Consider the following 12,419-nt stretch of genomic DNA (forward strand, 5'->3'; position numbering starts at 1 on the left):
GAATATTGCATAGTTAGATCAAACTTCAACACATTCAATATTATATATGAACTTAGGTGGTATTTGTTTTTTGGTTAAATAGAAAAAACTCAAATATTTGGTTTTTTCTATTCAATTAAAAGTACCTTATTGATATTAACCGACATAATTAAAGTAAACTTATTATCAACAAGTTTAATTTAATTATATTGGTTAATGTCAATAAGTTACTTTTAATTAAATAGAAAAAACTAAATATTTTAGTTTTTTTTTATTCAGCCAAAAAACAAACACTATCTTACCTTCGTCTAATACAATTTATGAATTGATAGCCTAGACTACAACGGATTTGATGTACACAAGTTAGTTAAGTCCATTAGCCAAGTGTAATAAGGTTTGGTTAGGGATCCTACGTACGTCGAGCTAACATTTCTTATATTTTTTAGAGGCTAGATCTAACTCATTAACTCCTTTGTGACTCAAGCCCCAAGGTTGGACCTAAACATATGAAGTGGAGATCGCAATAAGATAGGTAATAAGATAAGTTTTTGTTTTAAAAGTATGCCTCGATTGAGAGGAATTTGAATAAAGACCTAATCTAGGTAAAGGTAGATTTAGAATATCATTTAAAACTTAATTTTTGAGTAGATTTTGGCTTTTTATGTCACTTTGCTTTGAATAGATGTTAAAATTACAAAGTTCGTTTAGGCCCACTAATCAACTATCATTATTATTATAAAATATTGTGCTCTTTAGCATATAATCTATAAGGGTTATTTCCTCACCGACTCGCATGCTAATTTTTTTTATCATTTCTTGAAATTAGATATTAAAGTTAATGTCACTATGATGATTGTCTGTTTGTTGTAAAGGGCAAGGCCCACAAGGTGCCACATGAAAACCCTTTGGATACTACCTTCCATCATCAATAATAAACCTACACTTAGACCGTTCCTAACTTTACTTGTAGTCTTCATAACCTTAAAACATTGAATCTTATTATATACTTTTAATTCTTTTTCATTATTTGAATATCATTAATCTATGCTCGTCGAACATTATTTTTGTTCAAATTTCTTCTTGAACTCACCCCACCCAATCATGAGTTTGATTTAAGAATAAAACGAATGTTTAAGTTCTTGAACAAGGTTGATAATATCCTAAATTCACCTTGTTGACTTTTAAAATTTATTTGGTTGAGAAAATCTCTCATATTGGCCACCAAAATTCAAGCTAGACCCCTGGTGGAAAAAGATTTCATTATGATTTTAGTAGCTTCCAAGTGTTTCAAAGTATATTTGATAGTAATTCTACAAAACGTTTCTAGTTTTTCTAACACTTGAATGATAAAAAATTTCAAATGTTAAAAATGTTAGAAACACTTTCTAAAATTACCACCAAATGGGCTCTAAATAGTATTTAATAATTTTTTTGGTATGCTTAAAATGGTAACTAATTGATAACTTTTTAAAGTAAAGATAGGTAACCTAAATCATAATATTAAACTTTTTAAGATAGAGATTAATAATTTTTATGGTGTGTTTGGTATATGGAAATAAAATTGGGAATGAACGTGAATCATATTCTAATGGAAAAAAAAAAATCAAAATCCTAATAAAAGTATAATTTGGTTTCTATAACAATAAATTTTGATTCATATCTTTAAAAAAATAATCCAAACATGTTAACAAAAAAAGAATGAAATGAATTTCTCATTCTCATTCTCAATTTCAACATTCCAAACACGACCTTAAAATGAGATATGGTGTGCCCTATATCTAGACGAAAGGTTGAACTCAACCTTGTTCAACCCTTCTAAGATATTGTCTACACTTTAAAAAATAAAATTGTTCTACATTTCACTATACTCCTATTGAAACTAAAGGAACGGTCAATGAGTTTTTATTTTACGAGTTAAAGTCTTTTGTAAGTTACCAATAATCACTTAGTCATATTTGATTTTAGCAAGTTTGAGAAAAAAAAATATAAAGAAAAAAAAATAGAAAGGAAAAGTAGAAGACCCGAGACATAACCAAAGTTTTTATTCCATGCTAGAAATCCAAAGACTATAAAGGGTGGAATGTGGAAATGAACCTTGCCTCCTCTCCTAAACTTTGCCGGCATGTTAAGCAATAAGCCCTATAACCACCCCTCCTAAGAATAGCCTTTAAACTTTATTGAATACATGGGAATATATTAGGATCTACATTGAATTAAATCCACCCATTAACGACAAATTGAACATGGTATATATATCTGTTAAAATTATGCCCAAGTTTAAAAACTCTACTAACAGCGAAGCAATCGCTGCTAGCTCAGCTTTGTCCATACTCGAGGTGAGACTAATGCCTTGCAGTTTGGTTGTGGACTTTGCCTCGTAAAAAATATCATGATCACACTATGGGAAAACCAAAAGCCAATAAGATCGATCCTATTTGACAACAAAGAGACTTGTTTGACCGTAGTTCGATTAACTTTTCTTTCATAAACCAACCAAACTAGACCTTTACACCTCTCAATACGTGTCTATAATCCGTGTCTAACGTCTTCTTTTTGTGTTCATGAAGGGAGAAATGAACAAATAACAGTCCCCTTTTGACCAGCATAATACATTTTAGCCTACCACTAAGCAGAGTCAATGATCGATTCCGAACAAGAATACTAAAAGGAAAAGAAAAGAACCTTTCAATTTCCTTACTAGGAAAAGAAGATTCTATTAATCCTTTAGATCCTCTATATATATGCCAAAGATTTCCAAGAGATTATGGACATAGAATTGATTGAAACGACCTTGTTTGGTGGGTTGCTGTCCTCGATTACATTTAACAAATGGTTGGTATAAGAAATATGGCATTAAGCAAACAAAGAACTGTTCACAAATTGACAATTAATCCCATCCATTGCTTTATGATCTTCTCCCATAGTGCTTTCCAGTGTTTTAACCAAACCTAAGGCACAATGGGGAACATTTAGCTTTCCTCTCACTGCCTTTTACATAGAACAATCACATGATTGTACATTTATATAATCTCTCATTCATTTGGTTTATTGTCCTTGTGGCAATGATTATTGGTTTTACTGTTAAGAATGAACACCGACTCTATTATTCTATATTAGATGAAGGAAAAAGATATGCCCGAAACTATATACATGTAGTGACTCTTATTAACCAACTTTTAAATCAATATAGAAGTGAACAAATAGTATCAGAATAAACCAAAAATACTATATGAACGGATTATTGTTACAAATGGTATAAAAATCGACCATATGATGTGGTGTGAGAAAACACTATATATTGCATGAGGTGATTGTGATATCAATATATTTTAAAGCTTTTGAGGGTTTAAGGCAAATAACATCTACGAAGGAAAATAAGTTGTTAAACCAACTCTAAGAGCATTTGGATAATCCATAAACCATATTGTGAATGCATCTTTATACTGAGCTTTCATATCATATAAAGAAAAAAAAAGTTACCAAAACTATATATATTAGTGACTCTTTTTAACTAAACCAATGTAAAAATTAATAAATCCCATCAAAATGAACCAAAGTAATACATGGATTGATCATTATTACAAATGGTATCAAAATCGATCGATCGATCTCTCGATTATAGGGTGAGACTACATGGAATGATTGTGATATTAACCTAATGTTAAAATTATAAGGGTTTAAAACAAACAATATATTTATAAGAGAAATGGGTTGCTATACTAACTTCCATGATCATTTCCATCATCGATAAACCATGTTAGGAATGCTTTTCCGTACTATTATCCCACGTGCCATGGCTAAAAGCCTAAAAGGGTTCTCCACTTTGTTTGGTTTGATTTGGAACCAAGGAACGGGTATGGGATTCCTGATTTAAATCTTGATAGCGATAATGTTCTATATGCCTAGTAATTATGGTGTCCACCCTTATTCTCAGCCCTTCGCTCGTAGGAGTATAGCTCTGGGGTCTGGTGGATCTATTTAAAGGAAAGAAGCTCCATTCTCCTAACCATTGAATGAAGATCATAGATGGAGTACTCTCTCTGGAGAAGTAGACATGGTGTGGTATTGGTTCGGCTCATCTTCTTTCATTCATTTTCATCGGCTCAAAGACGAGCCGAACCAATATCACTCTTGTATGCTTCTTTGCATGTATAGTTCTTCTCTTAACCGCAAGCAAGTCATTTCCTACAGAACTGCTCTTTTCGTTTTTCCACTGCTCCCCTTTCGGTATTGTTTTTCATTGTCATGGTTTTGGCTCAGCGGAAAAGTAGATCCAGGAAATGGGCTTAATCTGACTTTCTTTCTGCTTGTTTGTTTCCATGGAAATCATTTTCCTACTGTGTAAGATTTGCAGATTTTTGAGTAGTCGTGATTGGTAGTGGGCAGCTTATATTTTTCTTTGTTTTCTTCTCCATGTGTCATTTTATTCTAACCATTTCAAGGCATTTGCAGCTGCCTGAGGCTGATCCTGCAGTGTGAAAAGATATTTTCTATGGAGCCAAACGGAGGAATTTTCCCAGAGGGGAAGTCAGTTTTCTCTAGATTTTGTCGCTATGCATGCTAACCCTTCACATACACAATATTTGACTCAATACCGGTAAAGAGCAACTGCATTCTTTCCCTCATCTGCCTCAAGTTCTTACATTTACACAAGATTTTCTTTTAGGCTGTGTTTGGTCATGAAAAGTTTGAGGGAAAATACAAGGAAAAAAAACTAGTGAGAAAAATTAGATGAAAAATAAAAAATAAATTTAAAATTAATAAATTATTTTTATATTCTGCTTCAAACACATTTCTCAAATTATTTTCTTAAACAATTTTTTTCTTTTATTATAATTTTTTGAAAATCAAACAAATCCCTAATTTTTCAGGATTTTCAAACACATGTTGTTTCCGCATCTTATGGTTTAGGACAAAAGGCCACTAGACTTCAAATCCTTCTCTATATTGGCACAATACTATAGGCTTTAAAACCCTTCTCAATACGGATAAGGACAAATCAATTGATTCAATTAGACTCTCATATTAGGTAAGAAATTGATTTTGATCCCATTTGTATAATTTATTTTCTCTTATAGAAATTTTCTCTATTATAAATTAAAATTGTATTTACAAAAGAAGTGACTTTAATTATAAATTTTTTCCCTAACTAATGTACTATTATTCCACATGTGATCTGTTTCCTACGCATTGTATAGCCACATATCCATTCAATATCATAAACGGAATCTAGCAACATTGTTCCCAATGAATTTGACATGGCCCCTTTCGAAAGGAACATTAAATATCTAGTAGATAAAATATAATAATGCAGGTTTGGAGGTAGTTGAATTTTAAACACATACGGGAAACATATATGGTCCATGCCAATATAAAAAGATCATAACATGTTACTCCAATCTTATTTTATAGCGATGCAATGTAATGAACTCATGCTCATTGGAGAAAAAAAAAAAGTCTAGTCAATAATGATGAAGACAGTTGAGGATAGTTCCATAGTTGAACAGAAAGCTATGCTAATCTTGATTATTTTTCCGAGCAATGGAAATATTTTGTGCATTTAACCAAAGTTTTTTTTTAGCAACTTCTAGCTTTTAATTTAATTTTTATGGTATACTCACTAGATATTTAGTTCAAGGTTGCAGTTTGATTATTGATAACCTAATTACTATTATGAGGTAGTTGAATTTTAAACACATAGCGGAAACGTGCAGAGTTCGTGCCAATATAAAAAAATCATAACATGTTACTTCAACCTTATCTTTAAGCGTGATGCGATGTAATGAACTCATGCTCATTGGAGAAAAAAAAGTCTAGCCAATAATGATGAAGACAGTTGAGGATAGTTTCATAGTTGAACAAAAAGAAATGCTAACGTTGATTGTTCTTATGGGTAATGTAAATATTTTTTGTGTTTAATCGGAGTTTTTTTAAGCAACTTCTAGCTTTTAATTTAATTTTTACTATTTATGAGGTAATGTTATAGTGCAATAATGTTACTCTTAAACCCGAGGATGGGTTACCTAAATGATGATGGTCAAATATCATAAAAGATGTAATCTATCCTCGTTGGATGTAAATTGGTTTTCAAACATTATAAAGGTATATTTTTGAAATAAAAAGGAAATTGAAGAGTGATTGTCAAATTTCCTTTCCTATAATTGAAGTTGATATCAATCATATATTGATATTTATAATTGTTGTATGTTGGCTAAACAAATTCTCAATCTTTTCATGTGTATACAAGTTGCTTAATCAGTAATTAAAGTAGGAAAATTTGTGTAAGCCTTATTGCTTTTATATTATTCTAACCTTCGTAGTATTAGAATCTCATGTAGTGGTAGGTTATGAGTTTGAATTTCATTGGATGTTTATTTTTTTAATTTCATTTTTTTCTTTTTTTTTTTGGTTTATGGATATTCCTATCTTTCTAGATAAAGGTATGAAATCAAACCAGAGGTTGTAGTTAAGAGAGAGTGTTAGGGAGAGTGATAGAGATATCTATATTTAAGGAAAGGTGTTAGAAAGTGTGATAGAGCTATCTGCAGTTAAGAAAACGTGTTAAAGAGTGATACATATTGTAAACTAAATCAGAGTGATACATATTGTAAACTAAATCTTAAGAACCGAATACTACTCTGCATTTTTGGAGCTCAAAAAATAACTACAAAAGCATTGTCTAGTTTAAGAATTGTTCTTGAAATCAATTTTTTAATTTAAAAAAGATAAAACAATTTTTAATTTGAAAAAAAAAAAACATTTGACAATAGACCATTTTTGGATAATTTGTTTTAAAATTTATTTTATTTTTTAAAACAAATTTAAGGCATTTTCAATTTTTTTTCACAATGGTTTGAGCAACGGTTGAAAATAATAATGATACTTTGAAAACTTTTATATTATATACAAGTTTACCGCACCATCATGAATAATAAATTGAAAAAACAGTTTTTTTATATTTAAGTTCTCAAACAAAATCTTGTTTTTAAAAATAAGTGGAAATTGTTTTTAAGAATTATTTTCATAAACTATTATTATTCTTTTTAACATTTCTAAATAGACTAATCATTTCTGTTTCTCTTTCAGCAAATTGAACCATGTTAAAGGGTGTTAAATGCTTCCAATTCTGTGATCATAAATCGAAGAACAGTTGAGCAACATGCTGAACATTGACAAAAAACTTTTATATTCAGTGTACATATAATCATAGAGACAGTGTTTCAGTTTGATTAATAAGCCAGGGCATCTTTGTCTATATTCAATGATGGCTTGGCACCATGTGAGGTAGGAGACAGGTTTCCCTGTTCTTCCATGGAGGTCCCATAGAGAACATTAATTATTTGTTACTAATTTTCTATGGCAATAGTACTTTTAATATGATTTATTGTTTGTTTGTTGTTGGAGTATTGATTTAAGTAAATTAAATTACCATATGACATGTACATAAAACTTTCGATTAGGTGATTAAAAGAGATGAAATGATTCAAATCCGTAAATTTAACCCTTCACATGTTTGAATTGGAAAAATGATCCATTTTTAACATAAATACTCTTCAATATTTTAATTATTTACATGTGAGTTTTAAAACAAAATTTTATTTTTATAAGAAAAAGTGAGGATGTTTTTATAAAAAAATAAGGTCTAGTAACTGTTTTCGAAAATAATTATTTAAAATAATTTTTGAGAATAACATTTAAAAACTGTTCTTTGATGTTTTATAGAACAAAAATCTATTTAAGAATTTAAAATATTTTTAACTTATTTTTAATATTTTCAAATATGTTTTAAAAATAATTTTTGTATTTATTACTTTACTTTTAATCATTTTACATGTTAATATAGTTATTTTTTAAAACAACTTTTATAAAATAAATGAAAACAACCCAAACAATTACAAAATGTTCTTTGAAAATATTTTATTTTCTGTTTTTAAGAATAAAAAATAGAAAATGGTTTTTTTGTTGACAAACGTGTTTTCTTATTTTTGTTTTGTTTTAAAGAATAAAAAATTATTTTCGTTATTAAACTTATCTAAGCATTTTTTAGGTTGAAAAAATATTGAGGTTAGATTTACAACTCTAAGGTCTTGTTTGGTTTCGAAAAAAATTGTAAGAAAAAATGTTTTTTTTTTTTATATTTGATTCACTATGAAAAAATATATAAAAATAAATATAATTAAATTTGATTTGAAATTTATATATTTTAAAATTATTTAAGTTTTATATAAAATTAAAAAAAAAGTTTGAAATAGTATATAAGAATAATTTATTAATTTAAAATATTTTTTATTTCCTATTTTTGTTCTTTTATACTTTTTTTTCTATTTTCTTTTTTTCACATTTTCCTTCAAAATTTTCAATAAGCCAATGTAGCCGAATGACTATAGAACTAGACGATAGATCACATTAAGAAAAATTACATTAAGAACCCTTTGTATAATTACTTTGATGCTTAAGTTAATTAGAGAAAACTTACGTATTTTTAAATTATTTAATTTTTATATAAAAAAGTTAAATTAGTAAAATGAATTTTAAGTAACATAAAAATAATTTATTAACTTTAAATTAAATTTTTAATTTTCTTTTATTTTTATTACCTTCTATCTTTTCTTTATATTTTCTTTTCTATTTATTTGAAAACCAAACATACCCTTAAAAAAGGAGTATTATAGTTTAATGAAAATCAAAGCATCAATGACGCGTTAAGAGCGCCTATGAATGGTGAGCGTGAAGATTGGTTCAATTATATCCACGCTATCAAACACTGCAATTTGCTATCAATCACTGCAACTTGTGCTGTGAGCTGTGATATGAAAGCGACTTAACGACAATACGGTCCAGGTATCATTTAGGAGTAACGCCTTGGTTAAAAACTAGTTCAAGAAAACAAATCCGAGCATAAAAGCTTGATAAAATAATAACCACGCTTAAATAATAAAATCTACTGATGCCAACTCGGGTTAATGTACTAAATTAATAAGAAACTTAAATAAATAAAATAATAATATTTTTTGAAATAACCTAAGAAAATATAAATTAATATATGGGTTAATTTTATTGACCACCCCTATAATTTGGCTGATACACCTAATTTTATTAGTTTGAAATTTTATTAAATGTCTATCGTATCCGATATTTTCACTCACCTTCTTTCTAATTAATTAAATATATATATATATATATATATAACCAATGAAAACTAATTGTATTTAACTAAAACTTTAAGGGAAGTGAGTGAAATTAACTTTAATGTATATGTATTAAGTAAAAATTCATCGATTCACTCTTTCACGAAACCAAAGGTGGAGTCAAGAAAGAGGTTTTGGGGAGGACAATATATGAAACTTATTTCAGATTGACAAAACAACTAGTTTCCTTAAAATTTAAGGTTAAGGGATCAAATTTTATTATCCCTAATGATTTTTATCAATATGCCCCTTTTGGGCACTATTTGGCTCTACCGACGCACGAAATCATCACATATTTGAAACTTCTTCATCTTTTAGGATAATAAAATTTGACATCATATCTCTTTTTTTTATGAGTTTTTATATCTTTACGATTAATTATAATCATTATTTTTAGATTTAATAGTACTCTATGATAGAAACATAATACTTTTTATAAATTAATAAATTATTTATTTATTGATAAATGAGTGACAATTAATTTCTCTTTGTCCATAAATATTATTTTATAAGGGTTTTACTATACTAAGGTATTGCAGTTGTACTTATCAAGTCAAAATTTAGACTGATGACTATATATGGTAAGTTTATACTATTAAACAATAGTACAAATAAATGAAATTAAGATATAAATCATTTAACTTAAAAAAGTACATACATGACACCACCTTATTGATATTATTTCTTTGGTATGTATATTGTAAATGGAACCTACGTACGATTCATTAAGTAAAAAAATGAAAGAAGAGCTTTGAAATTGTAATGTTAACTTCTTCGTCCAAATCTAATATGTAAGTAAATAAAATTTAATATTGCTAAGTGAGAGTAAAATATTGAGCAACCAACATGTTTCATGTTTTGAATAATTTCAATAAGAGAATTTAATACCATATTTGATTCCCAAAAAATACAAAGTAAAGAAAAAAAAAATTAAAAATGGTTTTCTTATATTTAATTTTATTATAAAAAATATAAAAGAATATCAAATATGATTAAAATTAATTAGAAAATGATGCATTTTTAAGTTATTCAATCCTTATATAATAGAAAAAAAATAAGTAAAATGAGTTTAAAAAAATACATAAAAATAATTTACCAATTTTGAATTTATTTTTTATTTCCTTTCCCCCTATTCTTTTTTTCTTTCTACTTTTCATTTTTATTTTATTTTTCTCACAACTTCTGTCAAATTTTTTGAGAATCGAACATAACCTATATAGGATACAAGTGGCAGTTACTTATCTTAATAAATCTTAAGATGGTCTATATTGACTTGGTCCGGTCCACAGACACCCCTACTCAATATTTCAAAGAATTTAGGTAGGATCTTTCAATTAAAATATTGAGCAACCAACATGTTTCATGTTTTGAATAATTTCAATAAGAGAATTTAATATAATATTTGATTCCCAAAAAATACAAAGTAAAGAAAAAAAATTAAAAATGGTTTTCTTATATTTAATTTTATTATAAAAAAATAAAAGAATATAAAATATAATTAAAATTTATTAAAAAATGATGCATTTTTAAGTTATTCAATACTTATATAATAGAAAAAAAAATAAGTAAAATGAGTTTAAAGAAATACATAAAAATAATTTATCAATTTTAAATTTATTTTTTTATTTCCCTTCACCTCTTTTTTCTTTATTTCTACTTTTTATTTTTATTTTATTTTTCTCACATGTCAAATTTTCCAAGAACCGAACATAACCTATATAGGATACAAGTGGCAGTTACTTATCTTAATATATCTTATGATGGTCTATATTGACTTGGTCCGGTCCACAAAAACCCCTACTCAATATTTCAAATAATTTAGGTAGGATCTTTCAATTACTCATATCGCTTATCAATATTAATATGGCCAAAGAGAAAGTAAGCATGCAGTAATATATACAATTGAAGGTCAAAATTCCAAGATTCAAAATAGTGACAGGAAACAATTTTTGTGATCAGTCTTTATCAATTGGATATCTAATACAATGAATATATACTAATTTATAATTCTTATTGACCTTAACAAATATAATATTATAAGTCTAACGTGCCATACAAGGTTAGGACTTCAAATACTTAAAAATCACAAGATTCGACTATCTGTCATATTAGTTGAAGTCCAACTCATTATTAATGCTATTAATTTGAGTTTCAATTTTTCGAGTTTGGGGCAAAAATAATTTATTTAAAAAAATTATCGTATTTAGTGTGTTTTTTTTTTTTACCGCATTTGTCTTACTTGAGTTTTTTTTTGTTAGTAACTATTATTTTTAATATAAAAACTATAATTAGTAACTACGGTTTTCAATTTATCTTTAAAAGTGTAGTCATCAATTATGATTTTAAACTTAAATTAAAAATTACGATTGTCCACTGTGGTTTTGTGATGTCAACGTCCATATGGATGAAAAATACTAACTTAAAATTATTTTAATAAAGAATTTACTCTATTTTTAAAAAAATAAATATTTATGCTTAACACTTATATTTTCATGAATATATATTAAATTAGAATACAAATTTGTAGTCGAGGAGGGGGAGAGGTGTTTATGCAAATCATTATAAAATATTCATATGGTACTTACCAAACTTTCAATCTTGGTCAATGATAATATATCAAATACAATAAATAAAACCAAAATATAAAATAACGTGACCAAAGTATAAAGAAAAGATATGGAAGTTGGTTATAAAGTAAAAAAACCAAATATATATATAGAAATGTTATATTAAAATGGATGATAAATTACTCGTGTTAGAAAAAATAATTTCCATTTACTAAAAAATTGTACATATAATTGCCCTTAATTTTTTTTTTTATCAAAAAATATTTAATAAGAGATGTGAATTAAAAAAATTGTTGAAGGGTATTTTTGTCATAAAAGGGTTGTATTTCATGAATTTTAATTAAATAACTGTTGTTTATTATTGAATCAGGAAAGTAAAAGCATATGTTCAACACATGATTTTAAAATTTATTATAAAAATAGTAATTGAAAAACAAAAACCTTCCTTAAAAAGCATGGGAAAAATGATGAGAAAAGGAAAGCTTGGAAAAATAAAAAATAAAATAAAAATAAAAATTCATTGTATAAATTTTTATAATATTTTGCGTTTGCCCTTTTCCCTCTCTATTATTTTTGTCGTATTGCGTTTAACCGTTCTTTAAGCTGATGGTCTGTTGCTTTTCCATTTTAACGTGAAGTCCACACGCCGTACTTCAGCGAGACCATCTTACTCCATGAGGCTCAA

The 12,419-nt window shown here is 27.3% G+C and overlaps 1 non-coding gene across 1 annotated transcript; it reads left to right on the top strand.

Moving 5' to 3' along the window:
* The first annotated feature begins 4,027 nt into the window (after positions 1 to 4,027).
* MIR479 (microRNA MIR479) lies at positions 4,028 to 4,121 on the top strand. The gene has a single exon (NR_127825.1). It is a non-coding gene; the product is annotated as a microRNA MIR479 (primary transcript).
* The last annotated feature ends 8,298 nt before the right edge of the window (positions 4,122 to 12,419 follow it).

This window comes from Vitis vinifera, chromosome 16 (genome assembly GCF_030704535.1).
Source record: "Vitis vinifera cultivar Pinot Noir 40024 chromosome 16, ASM3070453v1".
NCBI classification, from domain to species: domain Eukaryota; kingdom Viridiplantae; phylum Streptophyta; class Magnoliopsida; order Vitales; family Vitaceae; genus Vitis; species Vitis vinifera.